Source organism: Ixodes scapularis, unplaced genomic scaffold (assembly GCF_016920785.2).
Source record: "Ixodes scapularis isolate PalLabHiFi unplaced genomic scaffold, ASM1692078v2 ptg001857l_1___fragment_3__unscaffolded, whole genome shotgun sequence".
Classification (NCBI taxonomy): Eukaryota; Metazoa; Arthropoda; class Arachnida; order Ixodida; family Ixodidae; genus Ixodes; species Ixodes scapularis.
The window spans coordinates 1,213,925-1,233,909 of NW_024610201.1; positions in this window are offsets into that span (position 1 = coordinate 1,213,925).

A 19,985-nucleotide genomic window follows, 5' to 3' on the forward strand; every position below is an offset into this window, starting at 1 on the left:
TCAGAGACCGCGCAGTCTTGGGATTTTCGCTCTCATAGGGCACCGCAGCCAAAGCGCGCGATACGAGTGAGCCAATTAAACGGCGTCGAAATTGTCTTGTCAAAGACCGCGCAGTCTTGGGATTTTCGCTCTCATAGGGCACCGCAGCCAAAGCGCGCGATACGAGTGAGCCAATTAAACGGCGCCGAAATTTTCTTGTCAGAGACCGCGCAGTCTTGGGATTTTCGCTCTTATAGGGCACCGCAGCCAAAGCGCGCGATACGAGTGAGTCAATTAAACGGCGCCGAAATTGTCTTGTCAGAGACCGCGCAGTCTTGGGATTTTCGCTCTTATACGGCACCGCAGCCAAAGCGCGCGATACGAGCGAGCCAATTAAACGGCGCCGAAATTGTCTTGTCAAAGACCGCGCAGTCTTGGGATTTTCGCTCTCATAGGGCACCACAGCCAAAGCGCGCGATACGAGTGAGCCAATTAAACGGCGCCGAAATTGTCTTGTCAAAGACCGCGCAGTCTTGGGATTTTCGCTCTCATAGGGCACCGCAGCCAAAGCGCGCGATACGAGTGAGCCAATTAAACGGCGCCGAAATTGTCTTGTCAGAGACCGCGCAGTTTTGGGATTTTCGCTCTCATAGGGCACCGCAGCCAAAGCACGCGATACGAGTGAGCCAATTAAACGGCGCCGAAATTGTCTTGTCAGAGACCGCGCAGTCTTGGGATTTTTGCTCTCATAGGGCACAGCAGCCAAAGCGCGCGATACCAGTGAGCCAATTAAACGGCGCCGAAATTGTCTTGTCAAAGACCGCGCAGTCTTGGGATTTTCGCTCTCATAGGGCACCGCAGCCAAAGCGCGCGATACGAGTGAGCCAATTAAACGGCGCCGAAATTGTCTTGTCAGAGACCGCGCAGTCTTGGGATTTTCACTCTCATAGGGCACCGCAGCCGACGCGGGCGATACGAGTGAGCCAATTAGACGGCGCCGAAATGGTCTTGTCAGAGACCGCGCAGACTTGGGATTTTCGCACTCATAGGGCACCGCAGCCGACGCGCGCGATACGAGTGAGCCAATTAGACGGCGCCGAAATTTTCCTGTCAGAGACCGCGCAGTCTTGGGATTTTCGCTCTTATAGGGCACCGCAGCCGACGCGGGCGATACGAGTGAGCCAATTAGACGGCGCCGAAATGGTCTTGTCAGAGACCGCGCAGACTTGGGATTTTCGCACTCATAGGGCACCGCAGCCGACGCGCGCGATACGAGTGAGCCAACTAGACGGCGCCGAAATTTTCTTGTCAGAGACCGCGCAGTCTTGGGATTTTCGCTCTCATAGGGAACCGCAGCCGACGCGGGCGATACGAGTGAGCCAATTAGACGGCGCCGAAATGGTCTTGTCAGAGACCGCGCAGACTTGGGATTTTCGCACTCATAGGGCACCGCAGCCGACGCGCGCGATACGAGTGAGCCAATTAGACGGCGCCGAAATTGTCTTGTCAGAGACCGCGCAGTCTTGGGATTTTCGCACTCATAGGGCACCGCAGCCGACGCGCACGATACGAGGGAGCCAATTAAACGGCGCCGAAATTGTCTTGTCAGAGACCGCGCCGCGCAGTCTTGGGATTTTCACTCTCATAGGGCACCGCAGCCAAAGCGCGCGATACGAGTGAGCCAATTAGACGGCGCCGAAATTTTCTTGTCAGAGACCGCGCAGTCTTGGGATTTTCGCTCTCATAGGGCACCGCAGCCGACGCGGGCGATACGAGTGAGCCAATTAGACGGCGCCGAAATGGTATTGTCAGAGACCGCGCAGACTTGGGATTTTCGCTCTCATAGGGCACCGTAGCCAAAGCGCGCAATACGAGTGAGCCAATTAGACGGCGCTGAAATTTTCTTGTCAGAGACCGCGCAGTCTTGGGATTTTCGCTCTCATACGGCACCGCAACCGACGCGGGCGATACGAGTGAGCCAATTAGACGGCGCCGAAATGGTCTTGTCAGAGACCGCGCAGACTTGGGATTTCGCACTCATAGGGCACCGCAGCCCACGCGCGCGATACGAGTGAGCCAATTAGACGGCGCCGAAATTGTCTTGTCAGAGACCGCGCAGTCTTGGGATTTTCACTCTCATAGGGCACCGCAGCCAAAGCGCGCGATACGAGTGAGCCAATTAGACGGCGCCGAAATTGTCTTGTCAGAGACCGCGCAGTCTTGGGATTTTCACTCTCATAGGGCACCGCAGCCAAAGCGCGCGATACGAGTGAGCCAATTAGACGGCGCCGAAATTTTCTTGTCAGAGACCGCGCAGTCTTGGGATTTTCGCTCTCATAGGGCACCGCAGCCAAAGCGCGCGATACGAGTGAGCCAATTAAAAGGCGCCGAAATTTTCTTGTCAGAGACCGCGCAGTCTTGGGATTTTCGCTCTCATAGGGCACCGCAGCCGACGCGGGCGATACGAGTGAGCCAATTAGACGGCGCCGAAATGGTCTTGTCAGAGACCGCGCAGACTTGGGATTTTCGCACTCATAGGGCACCGCAGCCGACGCGCACGATACGAGGGAGCCAATTAAATGGCGCCGAAATTGTCTTGTCAGAGACCGCGCAGTCTTGGGATTTTCACTCTCATAGGGCACCGCAGCCAAAGCGCGCGATACGAGTGAGCCAATTAAACGGCGCCGAAATTTTCTTGTCAGAGACCGCGCAGTCGGGATTTTCGCTCTCATAGGGCACCGCAGCCGACGCGGGCGATACGAGTGAGCCAATTAGACGGCGCCGAAATGGTCTTGTCAGAGACCGCGCAGACTTGGGATTTTCGCACTCATAGGGCACCGCAGCCGACGCGCACGATACGAGGGAGCCAATTAAACGGCGCCGAAATGGTCTTGTCAGAGACCGCGCAGACTTGGGATTTTCACTCTCATAGGGCACCGCAGCCGACGCGCACGATACGAGGGAGCCAATTAGACGGCGCCGAAATGGTCTTGTCAGAGACCGCGCAGACTTGGGATTTTCGCACTCATAGGGCACCGCAGCCGACGCGCACGATACGAGGGAGCCAATTAGACGGCGCCGAAATGGTCTTGTCAGAGACCGCGCAGACTTGGGATTTTCACTCTCATAGGGCACCGCAGCCGACGCGCACGATACGAGGGAGCCAATTAGACGGCGCCGAAATGGTCTTGTCAGAGACCGCGCAGACTTGGGATTTTCGCACTCATAGGGCACCGCAGCCGACGCGCACGATACGAGGGAGCCAATTAAACGGCGCCGAAATGGTCTTGTCAGAGACCGCGCAGACTTGGGATTTTCACTCTCATAGGGCACCGCAGCCGACGCGCACGATACGAGGGAGCCAATTAGACGGCGCCGAAATGGTCTTGTCAGAGACCGCGCAGACTTGGGATTTTCGCACTCATAGGGCACCGCAGCCGACGCGCACGATACGAGGGAGCCAATTAAACGGCGCCGAAGTGGTCTTGTCAGAGACCGCGCAGACTTGGGATTTTCACTCTCATAGGGCACCGCAGCCGACGCGCACGATACGAGGGAGCCAATTAAACGGCGCCGAAATGGTCTTGTCAGAGACCGCGCAGACTTGGGGTTTTCGCACTCATAGGGCACCGCAGCCGACGCGCACGATACGAGGGAGCCAATTAGACGGCGCCGAAATGGTCTTGTCAGAGACCGCGCAGACTTGGGATTTTCACTCTCATAGGGCACCGCAGCCGACGCGCACGATACGAGGGAGCCAATTAAACGGCGCCGAAATCGTCTTGTCAGAGACCGCGCAGTCTTGGGATTTTCACTCTCATAGGGCACCGCAGCCGACGCGGGCGATACGAGGGAGCCAATTAAACGGCGCCGAAATTGTCTTGTCAGAGACCGCGCAGTCTTGGGATTTTCGCACTCATAGGGCACCGCAGCCGACGCGGGCGATACGAGTGAGCCAATTAAACGGCGCCGAAATTGTCTTGTCAGAGACCGCGCAGTCTTGGGATTTTCACTCTCATAGGGCACCGCAGCCAAAGCGCGCGATACGAGTGAGCCAATTAGACGGCGCCGAAATTGTCTTGTCAGAGACCGCGCAGTCTTGGGATTTTCGCTCTCATAGGGCACCGCAGCCAAAGCGCGCGATACGAGTGAGCCAATTAAACGGCGCCGAAATTGTCTTGTCAGAGACCGCGCAGTCTTGGGATTTTCGCTCTCATAGGGCACCGCAGCCGACGCGGGCGATACGAGTGAGCCAATTAAACGGCGCCGAAATTGTCTTGTCAGAGACCGCGCAGTCTTGGGATTTTCACTCTCATAGGGCACCGCAGCCAAAGCGCGCGATACGAGGGAGCCAATTAAACGGCGCCGAAATCGTCTTGTCAGAGACCGCGCAGACTTGGGATTTTCGCTCTCATAGGGCACCGCAGCCAAAGCGCGCGATACGAGTGAGCCAATTAAACGGCGCCGAAATTGTCTTGTCAGAGACCGCGCAGTCTTGGAATTTTCGCTTTCATAGGGCACCGCAGCCAAAGCGCGCGATACGAGTGAGCCAATTAAACGGCGCCGAAATTGTCTTGTCAGAGACCGCGCAGTCTTGGGATTTTCGCTCTCATAGGGCACCGCAGCCAAAGCGCGCGATACGAGGGAGCCAATTAAACGGCGCCGAAATTGTCTTGTCAGAGACCGCGCAGTCTTGGGATTTTCACTCTCATAGGGCACCGCAGCCAAAGCGCGCGATACGAGTGAGCCAATTAGACGGCGCCGAAATTGTCTTGTCAGAGACCGCGCAGTCTTGGGATTTTCACTCTCATAGGGCACCGCAGCCAAAGCGCGCGATACGAGGGAGCCAATTAAACGGCGCCGAAATCGTTTTGTCAGAGACCGCGCAGTCTTGGGATTTTCACTCTCATAGGGCACCGCAGCCAAAGCGCGCGATAAGAGTGAGCCAATTAGACGGCGCCGAAATTGTCTTGTCAGAGACCGCGCAGTCTTGGGATTTTCGCTCTCATAGGGCACCGCATCCAAAGCGCGCGATACGAGTGAGCCAATTAAACGGCGCCGAAATTGTCTTGTCAGAGACCGCGCAGTCTTGGGATTTTCGCTCTCATAGGGCACCGCAGCCAAAGCGCGCGATACGAGGGAGCCAATTAAACGGCGCCGAAATCGTCTTGTCAGAGACCGCGCAGACTTGGGATTTTCGCACTCATAGGGAACCGCAGCCGACGCGGGCGATACGAGTGAGCCAATTAAACGGCGCCGAAATTGTCTTGTCAGAGACCGCGCAGTCTTGGGATTTTCACTCTCATAGGGCACCGCAGCCAAAGCGCGCGATACGAGTTAGCCAATTAGACGGCGCCGAAATTGTCTTGTCAGAGACCGCGCAGTCTTGGGATTTTCGCTCTCATAGGGCACCGCAGCCGACGCGGGCGATACGAGGGAGCCAATTAGACGGCGCCGAAATTGTCTTGTCAGAGACCGCGCAGTCTTGGGATTTTCGCTCTCATAGGGCACCGCAGCCGACGCGGGCGATACGAGGGAGCCAATTAGACGGCGCCGAAATTGTCTTGTCAGAGACCGCGCAGTCTTGGGATTTTCGCACTCATAGGGCACCGCAGCCGACGCGGGCGATACGAGGGAGCCAATTAAACGGCGCCGAAATTGTCTTGTCAGAGACCGCGCAGTCTTGGGATTTTCGCTCTCATAGGGCACCGCAGCCGACGCGGGCGATACGAGTGAGCCAATTAGACGGCGCCGAAATTGTCTTGTCAGAGACCGCGCAGTCTTGGGATTTTTACTCTCATAGGGCACCGCAGCCGATGCGGGCGATACGAGTGAGCCAATTAGACGGCGCCGAAATTGTCTTGTCAGAGACCGCGCAGTCTTGGGATTTTCGCTCTCATAGGGCACCGCAGCCGACGCGGGCGATACGAGTGAGCCAATTAGACGGCGCCGAAATGGTCTTGTCAGAGACCGCGCAGACTTGGGATTTTCGCACTCATAGGGCACCGCAGCCGACGCGCACGATACGAGGGAGCCAATTAAACGGCGCCGAAATGGTCTTGTCAGAGACCGCGCAGACTTGGGATTTTCACTCTCATAGGGCACCGCAGCCGACGCGCACGATACGAGGGAGCCAATTAGACGGCGCCGAAATGGTCTTGTCAGAGACCGCGCAGACTTGGGATTTTCGCACTCATAGGGCACCGCAGCCGACGCGCACGATACGAGGGAGCCAATTAGACGGCGCCGAAATGGTCTTGTCAGAGACCGCGCAGACTTGGGATTTTCACTCTCATAGGGCACCGCAGCCGACGCGCACGATACGAGGGAGCCAATTAGACGGCGCCGAAATGGTCTTGTCAGAGACCGCGCAGACTTGGGATTTTCGCACTCATAGGGCACCGCAGCCGACGCGCACGATACGAGGGAGCCAATTAAACGGCGCCGAAATGGTCTTGTCAGAGACCGCGCAGACTTGGGATTTTCACTCTCATAGGGCACCGCAGCCGACGCGCACGATACGAGGGAGCCAATTAGACGGCGCCGAAATGGTCTTGTCAGAGACCGCGCAGACTTGGGATTTTCGCACTCATAGGGCACCGCAGCCGACGCGCACGATACGAGGGAGCCAATTAAACGGCGCCGAAGTGGTCTTGTCAGAGACCGCGCAGACTTGGGATTTTCACTCTCATAGGGCACCGCAGCCGACGCGCACGATACGAGGGAGCCAATTAAACGGCGCCGAAATGGTCTTGTCAGAGACCGCGCAGACTTGGGGTTTTCGCACTCATAGGGCACCGCAGCCGACGCGCACGATACGAGGGAGCCAATTAGACGGCGCCGAAATGGTCTTGTCAGAGACCGCGCAGACTTGGGATTTTCACTCTCATAGGGCACCGCAGCCGACGCGCACGATACGAGGGAGCCAATTAAACGGCGCCGAAATCGTCTTGTCAGAGACCGCGCAGTCTTGGGATTTTCACTCTCATAGGGCACCGCAGCCGACGCGGGCGATACGAGGGAGCCAATTAAACGGCGCCGAAATTGTCTTGTCAGAGACCGCGCAGTCTTGGGATTTTCGCACTCATAGGGCACCGCAGCCGACGCGGGCGATACGAGTGAGCCAATTAAACGGCGCCGAAATTGTCTTGTCAGAGACCGCGCAGTCTTGGGATTTTCACTCTCATAGGGCACCGCAGCCAAAGCGCGCGATACGAGTGAGCCAATTAGACGGCGCCGAAATTGTCTTGTCAGAGACCGCGCAGTCTTGGGATTTTCGCTCTCATAGGGCACCGCAGCCAAAGCGCGCGATACGAGTGAGCCAATTAAACGGCGCCGAAATTGTCTTGTCAGAGACCGCGCAGTCTTGGGATTTTCGCTCTCATAGGGCACCGCAGCCGACGCGGGCGATACGAGTGAGCCAATTAAACGGCGCCGAAATTGTCTTGTCAGAGACCGCGCAGTCTTGGGATTTTCACTCTCATAGGGCACCGCAGCCAAAGCGCGCGATACGAGGGAGCCAATTAAACGGCGCCGAAATCGTCTTGTCAGAGACCGCGCAGACTTGGGATTTTCGCTCTCATAGGGCACCGCAGCCAAAGCGCGCGATACGAGTGAGCCAATTAAACGGCGCCGAAATTGTCTTGTCAGAGACCGCGCAGTCTTGGAATTTTCGCTTTCATAGGGCACCGCAGCCAAAGCGCGCGATACGAGTGAGCCAATTAAACGGCGCCGAAATTGTCTTGTCAGAGACCGCGCAGTCTTGGGATTTTCGCTCTCATAGGGCACCGCAGCCAAAGCGCGCGATACGAGGGAGCCAATTAAACGGCGCCGAAATTGTCTTGTCAGAGACCGCGCAGTCTTGGGATTTTCACTCTCATAGGGCACCGCAGCCAAAGCGCGCGATACGAGTGAGCCAATTAGACGGCGCCGAAATTGTCTTGTCAGAGACCGCGCAGTCTTGGGATTTTCACTCTCATAGGGCACCGCAGCCAAAGCGCGCGATACGAGGGAGCCAATTAAACGGCGCCGAAATCGTTTTGTCAGAGACCGCGCAGTCTTGGGATTTTCACTCTCATAGGGCACCGCAGCCAAAGCGCGCGATAAGAGTGAGCCAATTAGACGGCGCCGAAATTGTCTTGTCAGAGACCGCGCAGTCTTGGGATTTTCGCTCTCATAGGGCACCGCATCCAAAGCGCGCGATACGAGTGAGCCAATTAAACGGCGCCGAAATTGTCTTGTCAGAGACCGCGCAGTCTTGGGATTTTCGCTCTCATAGGGCACCGCAGCCAAAGCGCGCGATACGAGGGAGCCAATTAAACGGCGCCGAAATCGTCTTGTCAGAGACCGCGCAGACTTGGGATTTTCGCACTCATAGGGAACCGCAGCCGACGCGGGCGATACGAGTGAGCCAATTAAACGGCGCCGAAATTGTCTTGTCAGAGACCGCGCAGTCTTGGGATTTTCACTCTCATAGGGCACCGCAGCCAAAGCGCGCGATACGAGTTAGCCAATTAGACGGCGCCGAAATTGTCTTGTCAGAGACCGCGCAGTCTTGGGATTTTCGCTCTCATAGGGCACCGCAGCCGACGCGGGCGATACGAGGGAGCCAATTAGACGGCGCCGAAATTGTCTTGTCAGAGACCGCGCAGTCTTGGGATTTTCGCTCTCATAGGGCACCGCAGCCGACGCGGGCGATACGAGGGAGCCAATTAGACGGCGCCGAAATTGTCTTGTCAGAGACCGCGCAGTCTTGGGATTTTCGCACTCATAGGGCACCGCAGCCGACGCGGGCGATACGAGGGAGCCAATTAAACGGCGCCGAAATTGTCTTGTCAGAGACCGCGCAGTCTTGGGATTTTCGCTCTCATAGGGCACCGCAGCCGACGCGGGCGATACGAGTGAGCCAATTAGACGGCGCCGAAATTGTCTTGTCAGAGACCGCGCAGTCTTGGGATTTTTACTCTCATAGGGCACCGCAGCCGATGCGGGCGATACGAGTGAGCCAATTAGACGGCGCCGAAATTGTCTTGTCAGAGACCGCGCAGTCTTGGGATTTTCGCTCTCATAGGGCACCGCAGCCGACGCGGGCGATACGAGTGAGCCAATTAGACGGCGCCGAAATGGTCTTGTCAGAGACCGCGCACACTTGGGATTTTCGCACTCATAGGGCACCGCAGCCGACGCGCGCGATACGAGTGAGCCAATTAGACGGCGCCGAAATTGTCTTGTCAGAGACCGCGCAGTCTTGGAATTTTCACTCTCATAGGGCACCGCAGCCAAAGCGCGCGATACGAGTGAGCCAATTAGACGGCGCCGAAATTGTCTTGTCAGAGACCGCGCAGTCTTGTTGGGATTTTCACTCTCATAGGGCACCGCAGCCAAAGCGCGCGATACGAGTGAGCCAATTAAACGGCGCCGAAATTTTCTTGCCAGAGACCGCGCAGTCTTGGGGTTTTCGCTCTCATAGGGCACCGCAGCCGACGCGGGCGATACGATTGAGCCAATTAGACGGCGCCGAAATGGTCTTGTCAGAGACCGCGCAGACTTGGGATTTTCGCTCCCATAGGGCACCGCAGCCGACGCGGGCGATACGAGTGAGCCAATTAGACGGCGCCGAAATGGTCTTGTCAGAGACCGCGCAGACTTGGGATTTTCGCACTCATAGGGCACCGCAGCCGACTCGCACGATACGAGGGAGCCAATTAAACGGCGCCGAAATTGTCTTGTCTGAGACCGCGCAGTCTTGGGATTTTCACTCTCATAGGGCACCGCAGCCGACGCGGGCGATACGAGGGAGCCAATTAAACGGCGCCGAAATGGTCTTGTCAGAGACCGCGCAGACTTGGGATTTTCGCACTCATAGGGCACCGCAGCCGACGCGGGCGATACGAGTGAGCCAATTAAACGGCGCCGAAATTGTCTTGTCAGAGACCGCGCAGTCTTGAGATTTTCACTCTCATAGGGCACCGCAGCCAAAGCGCGCGATACGAGTGAGCCAATTAGACGGCGCCGAAATTGTCTTGTTAGAGACCGCGCAGTCTTGGGATTTTCGCTCTCATAGGGCACCGCAGCCGACGCGGGCGATACGAGGGAGCCAATTAGACGGCGCCGAAATTGTCTTGTCAGAGACCGCGCAGTCTTGGGATTTTCGCACTCATAGGGCACCGCAGCCGACGCGGGCGATACGAGGGAGCCCATTAAACGGCGCCGAAATTGTCTTGTCAGAGACCGCGCAGTCTTGGGATTTTCGCACTCATAGGGCACCGCAGCCGACGCGGGCGATACGAGGGAGCCAATTAAACGGCGCCGAAATTGTCTTGTCAGAGACCGCGCAGTCTTGGGATTTTCGCTCTCGTAGGGCACCGCAGCCGACGCGGGCGATACGAGTGAGCCAATTAGACGGCGCCGAAATTGTCTTGTCAGAGACCGCGCAGTCTTGGGATTTTCGCTCTCATAGGGCACCGCAGCCGACGCGGGCGATACGAGGGAGCCAATTAAACGGCGCCGAAATTGTCTTGTCAGAGACCGCGCAGTCTTGGGATTTTCACTCTCATAGGGCACCGCAGCCAAAGCGCGCGATACGAGTGAGCCAATTAGACGGCGCCGAAATTGTCTTTTCAGAGACCGCGCAGTCTTGGGATTTTCGCTCTCATAGGGCACCGCAGCCGACGCGGGCGATACGAGGGAGCCAATTAAACGGCGCCGAAATTGTCTTGTCAGAGACCGCGCAGTCTTGGGATTTTCGCACTCATAGGGCACCGCAGCCGACGCGGGCGATACGAGGGAGCCAATTAAACGGCGCCGAAATTGTCTTGTCAGAGACCGCGCAGTCTTGGGATTTTCGCTCTCATAGGGCACCGCAGCCGACGCGGGCGATACGAGGGAGCCAATTAGACGGCGCCGAAATTTTCTTGTCAGAGACCGCGCAGTCTTGGGATTTTCGCACTCATAGGGCACCGCAGCCGACGCGGGCGATACGAGGGAGCCAATTAAACGGCGCCGAAATTGTCTTGTCAGAGACCGCGCAGTCTTGGGATTTTCGCACTCATAGGGCACCGCAGCCGACGCGGGCGATACGAGGGAGCCAATTAAACGGCGCAGAAATTGTCTTGTCAGAGACCGCGCAGTCTTGAGATTTTCGCTCTCATAGGGCACCGCAGCCGACGCGGGCGATACGAGTGAGCCAATTAGACGGCGCCGAAATTGTCTTGTCAGAGACCGCGCAGTCTTGGGATTTTCGCTCTCATAGGGCACCGCAGCCGACGCGGGCGATACGAGGGAGCCAATTAAACGGCGCCGAAATTGTCTTGTCAGAGACCGCGCAGTCTTGGGATTTTCACTCTCATAGGGCACCGCAGCCAAAGCGCGCGATACGAGTGAGCCAATTAGACGGCGCCGAAATTGTCTTGTCAGAGACCGCGCAGTCTTGGGATTTTCGCTCTCATAGGGCACCGCAGCCGACGCGGGCGATACGAGGGAGCCAATTAGACGGCGACGAAATTGTCTTGTCAGAGACCGCGCAGTCTTGGGATTTTCGCACTCATAGGGCACCGCAGCCGACGCGGGCGATACGAGGGAGCCAATTAGGCGGCGCCGAAATTGTCTTGTCAGAGACCGCGCAGTCTTGGGATTTTCGCTCTCATAGGGCACCGCAGCCGACGCGGGCGATACGAGGGAGCCAATTAGACGGCGCCGAAATTGTCTTGTCAGAGACCGCGCAGTCTTGGAATTTTCGCACTCATAGGGCACCGCAGCCGACGCGGGCGGTACGAGGGAGCCAATTAGGCGGCGCCGAAATTGTCTTGTCAGAGACCGCGCAGTCTTGGGATTTTCGCACTCATAGGGCACCGCAGCCGACGCGGGCGATACGAGGGAGCCAATTAAACGGCGCCGAAATTGTCTTGTCAGAGACCGCGCAGTCTTGGGATTTTCACTCTCATAGGGCACCGCAGCCAAAGCGCGCGATACGAGTGAGCCAAATAAACGGCGCCGAAATTTTCTTGTCAGAGACCGCGCAGTCTTGGGATTTTCGCTCTCATAGGGCACCGCAGCCGACGCGGGCGATACGAGGGAGCCAATTAAACGGCGCCGAAATGGTCTTGTCAGAGACCGCGCAGACTCGGGATTTTCGCACTCATAGGGCACCGCAGCCGACGCGGGCGATACGAGTGAGCCAATTAAACGGCGCTGAAATTGTCTTGTCAGAGACCGCGCAGTCTTGGGATTTTCACTCTCATAGGGCACCGCAGCCAAAGCGCGCGATACGAGTGAGCCAATTAGACGGCGCCGAAATTGTCTTGTCAGAGACCGCGCAGTCTTGGGATTTTCGCTCTCATAGGGCACCGCAGCCGACGCGGGCGATACGAGTGAGCCAATTAGATGGCGCCGAAATTGTCTTTTCAGAGACCGCGCAGTCTTGGGATTTTCGCACTCATAGGGCACCGCAGCCGACGCGGGCGATACGAGGGAGCCAATTAAACGGCGCCGAAATTGTCTTGTCAGAGACCGCGCAGTCTTGGGATTTTCGCTCTCATAGGGCACCGCAGCCGACGCGGGCGATACGAGTGAGCCAATTAGACGGCGCCGAAATTGTCTTGTCAGAGACCGCGCAGGCTTGGGATTTTCGCTCTCATAGGGCACCGCAGCCGACGCGCGCGATACGAGTGAGCCAATTAAACGGCGCCGAAATTGTCTTGTCAGAGACCGCGCAGTCTTGGGATTTTCGCTCTCATAGGGCACCGTAGACAGAGCGCGCGATGCGAGTGAGCCAATTAAACGGCGCCGAAATTGTCTTGTCAGAGACCGCGCAGTCTTGGGATTTTCGCTCTCATAGGGCACCGCAGCCAAAGCGCGCGATACGAGTGAGCCAATTAAACGGCGCCGAAATTGTCTTGTCAAAGACCGCGCAGTCTTGGGATTTTCGCTTTCATAGGGCACCGCAGCCAAAGCGCGCGATACGAGTGAGCCAATTAAACGGCGCCGAAATTTTCTTGTCAGAGACCGCGCAGTCTTGGGATTTTCGCTCTTATAGGGCACCGCAGCCAAAGCGCGCGATACGAGTGAGTCAATTAAACGGCGCCGAAATTGTCTTGTCAGAGACCGCGCAGTCTTGGGATTTTCGCTCTTATAGGGCACCGCAGCCAAAGCGCGCGATACGAGCGAGCCAATTAAACGGCGCCGAAATTGTCTTGTCAAAGACCGCGCAGTCTTGGGATTTTCGCTCTCATAGGGCACCGCAGCCAAAGCGCGCGATACGAGTGAGCCAATTAAACGGCGCCGAAATTGTCTTGTCAAAGACCGCGCAGTCTTGGGATTTTCGCTCTCATAGGGCACCGCAGCCAAAGCGCGCGATACGAGTGAGCCAATTAAACGGCGCCGAAATTGTCTTGTCAGAGACCGCGCAGTTTTGGGATTTTCGCTCTCATAGGGCACCGCAGCCAAAGCACGCGATGCGAGTGAGCCAATTAAACGGCGCCGAAATTGTCTTGTCAGAGACCGCGCAGTCTTTGGATTTTCGCTCTCATAGGGCACCGCAGCCAAAGCGCGCGATACGAGTGAGCCAATTAAACGGCGCCGAAATTGTCTTGTCAGAGACCGCGCAGTCTTGGGATTTTGCTCTCATAGGGCACAGCAGCCAAAGCGCGCGATACCAGTGAGCCAATTAAAAGGCGCCGAAATTGTCTTGTCAAAGACCGCGCAGTTTTGGGATTTTCGCTCTCATAGGGCACCGCAGCCAAAGCGCGCGATACGAGTGAGCCAATTAAACGGCGCCGAAATTGTCTTGTCAGAGACCGCGCAGTCCTGGGATTTTCACTCTCATAGGGCACCGCAGCCGACGCGCGCGATACGAGAGAGCCAATTAGATGGCGCCGACATTGTCTTGTCAGAGACCGCGCAGTCTTGGGATTTTCGCTCTCATCGGGCACCGCAGCCGACGCGGGCGATACGAGTGAGCCAATTAGACGGCGCCGAAATGGTCTTGTCAGAGACCGCGCAGACTTGGGATTTTCGCACTCATAGGGCACCGCAGATGACGCGCGCGATACGAGTGAGCCAAATAGACGGCGCCGAAATGGTCTTCTCAGAGACCGCGCAGACTTGGGATTTTCGCACTCATAGGGCACCGCAGCCGACGCGCGCGATACGAGTGAGCCAATTAGACGGCGCCGAAATTTTCTTGTCAGAGACCGCGCAGTCTTGGGATTTCCGCTCTCATAGGGCACCGCAGCCGACGCGGGCGATACGAGGGAGCCAATTAGACGGCGCCGAAATTGTCTTGTCAGAGACCGCGCAGTCTTGGGATTTTCGCACTCATAGGGCACCGCAGCCGACGCGGGCGATACGAGGGAGCCAATTAAACGGCGCCGAAATTGTCTTGTCAGAGACCGCGCAGTCTTGGGATTTTCGCTCTCATAGGGCACCGCAGCCGACGCGGGCGATACGAGTGAGCCAATTAGACGGCGCCGAAATTGTCTTGTCAGAGACCGCGCAGTCTTGGGATTTTTACTCTCATAGGGCACCGCAGCCGATGCGGGCGATACGAGTGAGCCAATTAGACGGCGCCGAAATTGTCTTGTCAGAGACCGCGCAGTCTTGGGATTTTCGCTCTCATAGGGCACCGCAGCCGACGCGGGCGATACGAGTGAGCCAATTAGACGGCGCCGAAATGGTCTTGTCAGAGACCGCGCAGACTTGGGATTTTCGCACTCATAGGGCACCGCAGCCGACGCGCGCGATACGAGTGAGCCAATTAGACGGCGCCGAAATTGTCTTGTCAGAGACCGCGCAGTCTTGGAATTTTCACTCTCATAGGGCACCGCAGCCAAAGCGCGCGATACGAGTGAGCCAATTAGACGGCGCCGAAATTGTCTTGTCAGAGACCGCGCAGTCTTGTTGGGATTTTCACTCTCATAGGGCACCGCAGCCAAAGCGCGCGATACGAGTGAGCCAATTAAACGGCGCCGAAATTTTCTTGCCAGAGACCGCGCAGTCTTGGGGTTTTCGCTCTCATAGGGCACCGCAGCCGACGCGGGCGATACGATTGAGCCAATTAGACGGCGCCGAAATGGTCTTGTCAGAGACCGCGCAGACTTGGGATTTTCGCTCCCATAGGGCACCGCAGCCGACGCGGGCGATACGAGTGAGCCAATTAGACGGCGCCGAAATGGTCTTGTCAGAGACCGCGCAGACTTGGGATTTTCGCACTCATAGGGCACCGCAGCCGACTCGCACGATACGAGGGAGCCAATTAAACGGCGCCGAAATTGTCTTGTCTGAGACCGCGCAGTCTTGGGATTTTCACTCTCATAGGGCACCGCAGCCGACGCGGGCGATACGAGGGAGCCAATTAAACGGCGCCGAAATGGTCTTGTCAGAGACCGCGCAGACTTGGGATTTTCGCACTCATAGGGCACCGCAGCCGACGCGGGCGATACGAGTGAGCCAATTAAACGGCGCCGAAATTGTCTTGTCAGAGACCGCGCAGTCTTGAGATTTTCACTCTCATAGGGCACCGCAGCCAAAGCGCGCGATACGAGTGAGCCAATTAGACGGCGCCGAAATTGTCTTGTTAGAGACCGCGCAGTCTTGGGATTTTCGCTCTCATAGGGCACCGCAGCCGACGCGGGCGATACGAGGGAGCCAATTAGACGGCGCCGAAATTGTCTTGTCAGAGACCGCGCAGTCTTGGGATTTTCGCACTCATAGGGCACCGCAGCCGACGCGGGCGATACGAGGGAGCCCATTAAACGGCGCCGAAATTGTCTTGTCAGAGACCGCGCAGCCTTGGGATTTTCGCACTCATAGGGCACCGCAGCCGACGCGGGCGATACGAGGGAGCCAATTAAACGGCGCCGAAATTGTCTTGTCAGAGACCGCGCAGTCTTGGGATTTTCGCTCTCGTAGGGCACCGCAGCCGACGCGGGCGATACGAGTGAGCCAATTAGACGGCGCCGAAATTGTCTTGTCAGAGACCGCGCAGTCTTGGGATTTTCGCTCTCATAGGGCACCGCAGCCGACGCGGGCGATACGAGGGAGCCAATTAAACGGCGCCGAAATTGTCTTGTCAGAGACCGCGCAGTCTTGGGATTTTCACTCTCATAGGGCACCGCAGCCAAAGCGCGCGATACGAGTGAGCCAATTAGACGGCGCCGAAATTGTCTTTTCAGAGACCGCGCAGTCTTGGGATTTTCGCTCTCATAGGGCACCGCAGCCGACGCGGGCGATACGAGGGAGCCAATTAAACGGCGCCGAAATTGTCTTGTCAGAGACCGCGCAGTCTTGGGATTTTCGCACTCATAGGGCACCGCAGCCGACGCGGGCGATACGAGGGAGCCAATTAAACGGCGCCGAAATTGTCTTGTCAGAGACCGCGCAGTCTTGGGATTTTCGCTCTCATAGGGCACCGCAGCCGACGCGGGCGATACGAGGGAGCCAATTAGACGGCGCCGAAATTTTCTTGTCAGAGACCGCTCAGTCTTGGGATTTTCGCACTCATAGGGCACCGCAGCCGACGCGGGCGATACGAGGGAGCCAATTAAACGGCGCCGAAATTGTCTTGTCAGAGACCGCGCAGTCTTGGGATTTTCGCACTCATAGGGCACCGCAGCCGACGCGGGCGATACGAGGGAGCCAATTAAACGGCGCAGAAATTGTCTTGTCAGAGACCGCGCAGTCTTGAGATTTTCGCTCTCATAGGGCACCGCAGCCGACGCGGGCGATACGAGTGAGCCAATTAGACGGCGCCGAAATTGTCTTGTCAGAGACCGCGCAGTCTTGGGATTTTCGCTCTCATAGGGCACCGCAGCCGACGCGGGCGATACGAGAGAGCCAATTAAACGGCGCCGAAATTGTCTTGTCAGAGACCGCGCAGTCTTGGGATTTTCACTCTCATAGGGCACCGCAGCCAAAGCGCGCGATACGAGTGAGCCAATTAGACGGCGCCGAAATTGTCTTGTCAGAGACCGCGCAGTCTTGGGATTTTCGCTCTCATAGGGCACCGCAGCCGACGCGGGCGATACGAGGGAGCCAATTAGGCGGCGCCGAAATTGTCTTGTCAGAGACCGCGCAGTCTTGGGATTTTCGCTCTCATAGGGCACCGCAGCCGACGCGGGCGATACGAGGGAGCCAATTAGACGGCGCCGAAATTGTCTTGTCAGAGACCGCGCAGTCTTGGAATTTTCGCACTCATAGGGCACCGCAGCCGACGCGGGCGGTACGAGGGAGCCAATTAGGCGGCGCCGAAATTGTCTTGTCAGAGACCGCGCAGTCTTGGGATTTTCGCACTCATAGGGCACCGCAGCCGACGCGGGCGATACGAGGGAGCCAATTAAACGGCGCCGAAATTGTCTTGTCAGAGACCGCGCAGTCTTGGGATTTTCACTCTCATAGGGCACCGCAGCCAAAGCGCGCGATACGAGTGAGCCAATTAAACGGCGCCGAAATTTTCTTGTCAGAGACCGCGCAGTCTTGGGATTTTCGCTCTCATAGGGCACCGCAGCCGACGCGGGCGATACGAGGGAGCCAATTAAACGGCGCCGAAATGGTCTTGTCAGAGACCGCGCAGACTCGGGATTTTCGCACTCATAGGGCACCGCAGCCGACGCGGGCGATACGAGTGAGCCAATTAAACGGCGCCGAAATTGTCTTGTCAGAGACCGCGCAGTCTTGGGATTTTCACTCTCATAGGGCACCGCAGCCAAAGCGCGCGATACGAGTGAGCCAATTAGACGGCGCCGAAATTGTCTTGTCAGAGACCGCGCAGTCTTGGGATTTTCGCTCTCATAGGGCACCGCAGCCGACGCGGGCGATACGAGTGAGCCAATTAGATGGCGCCGAAATTGTCTTTTCAGAGACCGCGCAGTCTTGGGATTTTCGCACTCATAGGGCACCGCAGCCGACGCGGGCGATACGAGGGAGCCAATTAAACGGCGCCGAAATTGTCTTGTCAGAGACCGCGCAGTCTTGGGATTTCCGCTCTCATAGGGCACCGCAGCCGACGCGGGCGATACGAGTGAGCCAATTAGACGGCGCCGAAATTGTCTTGTCAGAGACCGCGCAGGCTTGGGATTTTCGCTCTCATAGGGCACCGCAGCCGACGCGAGCGATACGAGTGAGCCAATTAAACGGCGCCGAAATTGTCTTGTCAGAGACCGCGCAGTCTTGGGATTTTCGCTCTCATAGGGCACCGTAGACAGAGCGCGCGATGCGAGTGAGCCAATTAAACGGCGCCGAAATTGTCTTGTCAGAGACCGCGCAGTCTTGGGATTTTCGCTCTCATAGGGCACCGCAGCCAAAGCGCGCGATACGAGTGAGCCAATTAAACGGCGCCGAAATTGTCTTGTCAAAGACCGCGCAGTCTTGGGATTTTCGCTTTCATAGGGCACCGCAGCCAAAGCGCGCGATACGAGTGAGCCAATTAAACGGCGCCGAAATTTTCTTGTCAGAGACCGCGCAGTCTTGGGATTTTCGCTCTTATAGGGCACCGCAGCCAAAGCGCGCGATACGAGTGAGTCAATTAAACGGCGCCGAAATTGTCTTGTCAGAGACCGCGCAGTCTTGGGATTTTCGCTCTTATAGGGCACCGCAGCCAAAGCGCGCGATACGAGCGAGCCAATTAAACGGCGCCGAAATTGTCTTGTCAAAGACCGCGCAGTCTTGGGATTTTCGCTCTCATAGGGCACCGCAGCCAAAGCGCGCGATACGAGTGAGCCAATTAAACGGCGCCGAAATTGTCTTGTCAAAGACCGCGCAGTCTTGGGATTTTCGCTCTCATAGGGCACCGCAGCCAAAGCGCGCGATACGAGTGAGCCAATTAAACGGCGCCGAAATTGTCTTGTCAGAGACCGCGCAGTTTTGGGATTTTCGCTCTCATAGGGCACCGCAGCCAAAGCACGCGATGCGAGTGAGCCAATTAAACGGCGCCGAAATTGTCTTGTCAGAGACCGCGCAGTCTTTGGATTTTCGCTCTCATAGGGCACCGCAGCCAAAGCGCGCGATACGAGTGAGCCAATTAAACGGCGCCGAAATTGTCTTGTCAGAGACCGCGCAGTCTTGGGATTTTGCTCTCATAGGGCACAGCAGCCAAAGCGCGCGATACCAGTGAGCCAATTAAAAGGCGCCGAAATTGTCTTGTCAAAGACCGCGCAGTTTTGGGATTTTCGCTCTCATAGGGCACCGCAGCCAAAGCGCGCGATACGAGTGAGCCAATTAAACGGCGCCGAAATTGTCTTGTCAGAGACCGCGCAGTCCTGGGATTTTCACTCTCATAGGGCACCGCAGCCGACGCGCGCGATACGAGAGAGCCAATTAGATGGCGCCGACATTGTCTTGTCAGAGACCGCGCAGTCTTGGGATTTTCGCTCTCATCGGGCACCGCAGCCGACGCGGGCGATACGAGTGAGCCAATTAGACGGCGCCGAAATGGTCTTGTCAGAGACCGCGCAGACTTGGGATTTTCGCACTCATAGGGCACCGCAGATGACGCGCGCGATACGAGTGAGCCAAATAGACGGCGCCGAAATGGTCTTCTCAGAGACCGCGCAGACTTGGGATTTTCGCACTCATAGGGCACCGCAGCCGACGCGCGCGATACGAGTGAGCCAATTAGACGGCGCCGAAATTTTCTTGTCAGAGACCGCGCAGTCTTGGGATTTCCGCTCTCATAGGGCACCGCAGCCGACGCGGGCGATACGAATGAGCCAATTAGACGGCGCCCAAATGGTCTTGTCACAGACCGCGCAGACTTGGGATTTTCGCACTCATAGGGCACCGCAGCCGACGCGCGCGATACGAGTGAGCCAATTAGACGGCGCCGAAATTTTCTTGTCAGAGACCTCGCAGGCTTGGGATTTTCGCTCTCATAGGGCACCGCAGCCGACGCGGGCGATACGAATGAGCCAATTAGACGGCGCCCAAATGGTCTTGTCACAGACCGCGCAGACTTGGGATTTTCGCACTCATAGGGCACCGCAGCCGACGCGCGCGATACGAGTGAGCCAATTAGA